General features: G+C 37.9%; 1 non-coding gene across 1 annotated transcript; it reads left to right on the forward strand.

Annotated features, from left to right (window-relative positions):
• Window positions 1-1,957: 1,957 nt before the first annotated feature.
• LOC116997158 lies at window positions 1,958-2,081 on the forward strand. The gene has a single exon (XR_004418107.1). It is a non-coding gene; the product is annotated as a U6atac minor spliceosomal RNA (small nuclear RNA).
• Window positions 2,082-2,581: the final 500 nt, after the last annotated feature.

Here is a 2,581-nt window from a genome sequence, read left to right on the forward strand (position 1 = left end):
TTCACAATATTTTTTTGATTTTTCATGATAGTTTAGAATTCTACATATGCAGACACTAATTTCTATGGTCTTCAAGGCTTGGCAGCTCTGAGGTACTTCTATTGCAGCAGATGAGAGAGTTAACTGTGCTGGTGACTGTCAAGGTAATAAAATAGCTACAAAAAAAACAAACCTTCTTGTCTGTTCTTATGAGAAATACCTATTTCCAATAACATTTTTACATTTTAACATAACCAGGAGGGTTTTCTTGATGATTTTCATTAGTAATGAACATTTTAGGATTTTACATTAACTGTATTTGCTAACAAGAACACTTAATTTTCTTTCATCATTTTCTTCCTTGCCGTGGAAGGCAGCAATGTTATAAGAAGTCATATTATAGTGCATCCTGCCTCTCCTTAAAATGTGGTAGACAAAAATCTGCAATTTCAATTTGAAACAGCTAAGACAGTTTAAAAAATGAAATATATTTATTGATTGATTGATTCATGGATTTTTAGGAAATAGATGAACCTACATTCTCTGCTTTACTATTCTTTTCTTCCTGGTGCCCTATAAACCAATTCATTCAGTTTCCCTCATAGCTGACTCAGAAATGTGAACTCTGAATGTGGACTCAATGTCACTTATTTTTATTCACAAGCTGGGACACAGGAAAGGTAACCAGACAAGCTCTTTCTTCATTAATTGTCTTTCCTATATCAGAGGTTGTACCTTTTGTATATAGAAGGTCAAACTGAAAATTACTTACAGAATGTAGGAGTTTATTTTGTAGATCATCAGAATGAATAGACAACATTGAATGAAAGGTCTGTCTAACCCCAGAAGACCAGAAGAAGTGAATAATTGATGGGGAGAAAATAGTGTCAGAGCAGGCATATCATGACAACTCCTCCCAGTACATCCTGTTTTCTGGAGACCTACACACACTGCACATTGGTAATCTGTATCAAATAAATTCTGGAATGCTACAAAATTTTTATATTTCAATGCCAAGTTGTCCAAGCAAACCTGTCTTGCTTTTTATGCTTATTCAAGCACTTAATACTCCATGGCCAAGGATTTCAAGGTTTAAATATAGGTTACCTGAAGAACCAGTGTTTCTTGGGTTTCCTTGCATCTCAATCATTGTCATTATTTTTGGCTGCCTCCCTCAAAAAATGAAGCTCATGAGCTCACCATACCTTTGCCTTGTGCCCACTGATGAAAAGATCTACCAACCATTTACCTACATAAAGCTGCACTGGAAGAGATATAGGGACCTAAACTTCAGCAAATCCTATTTAAACAGAGGCTGAGCTGTCTCCATTGATAAATGATTATTTGGGCAAAGATAAAACAACTACTAGAAAATCAATATTTAGTTATTATCCAAGGATACAGTCTGGTTTTATCTCTTTTCACTTGAAATTACTTAGTAATACATTCAGCATTTTGCTGATTGACTTTTCATTAGCAAATAATTTCCTATAAAAGCAAGCAGTAGCCCAGCTATCAGCAAGAGGCAGGAATCGTGCATGTCTTTATTTGAGACACCAGAATCTAACATGGAAACACCGCTGCTTCTAAATCTTTCCTCTGCTGTGAGTATTTAATAGTTTTGCTGTGAATATGCTTGTGGTGCTTTTGACGGATGTTGGGCTGACATCGAGAGATGGCTGAAAAGAGAACTTCTGCATTTCCAGGATCAGGAAGAGCTGTTCCAGTTGGCGCATGTCAGTCAGACTGATGCTACCAACTATATGCCATTTTTCATAATCCAGGCTTCTCTGTGTCTTTCAGTAGGACTTTTGATTGCAGAAGTGAAGGCATAGGATGTGTGCACATCCACTCAAACCTCAAGGAGTTATATGGCAGGTTTGAAGTTGGTGGTTGAAGCAGGACTAGGTTTATTCATTTGGATGTCTGTCTTATGAATTATGGATATTTGGTCGTTCTGAATTATGACCTTTTTTGAGTGTTGTGTGAAAGGAGAGAAGTTCAGCACTGCCCTTGAAAAGGATAGAAGAGGCCCTTGTGGCCTATACAAAATGCATACAATAAAGGCACTGCCACCTTCTTTGTGGCATCTAACCATGTTTAATCCAAAGGAACAGCATGAAGTTGTGTCAGAGGAAGTTTAGGTTAGATATTAGGGAAAGGCTCTTCACCTACAGGGTGATTGGGTGCTAGAACAGGCTCCCCAGGGAAGTAGTCACAGCTCCAAGCCTGGCAGAGTTCAATAAGCTTTTGCACAGGGTATGACTCTGGGGTGTCCTGTGCAGGGCCAGGAGTTGGAATCCATTATCCTTGTGAGTCTCTTCCATCTCAGAATACTCTATGATTCTGTGACAAGGTGAAAGACTAGTATTTAAAGTTGCTGCCTGTCCAAATTCAGTGGTGGTTGTTAAAAAATATTTCAGACTATTGAATTGCATAAACATAACTATTCAAGCAGTTGAGGTGTTGACACAAATGCACAGAACCCCTTACTGTAGGTTACAGAAAAATTCTAAATGCTGCTGTCAGGTGTGCAGCCAGAATTGACTCAGGGTTTCTTCACAATACAGGCAAAATTCAGTTTCAGATGTGATGTGGTAAA

This window comes from Catharus ustulatus, chromosome 5 (genome assembly GCF_009819885.2).
Source record: "Catharus ustulatus isolate bCatUst1 chromosome 5, bCatUst1.pri.v2, whole genome shotgun sequence".
Classification (NCBI taxonomy): domain Eukaryota; kingdom Metazoa; phylum Chordata; class Aves; order Passeriformes; family Turdidae; genus Catharus; species Catharus ustulatus.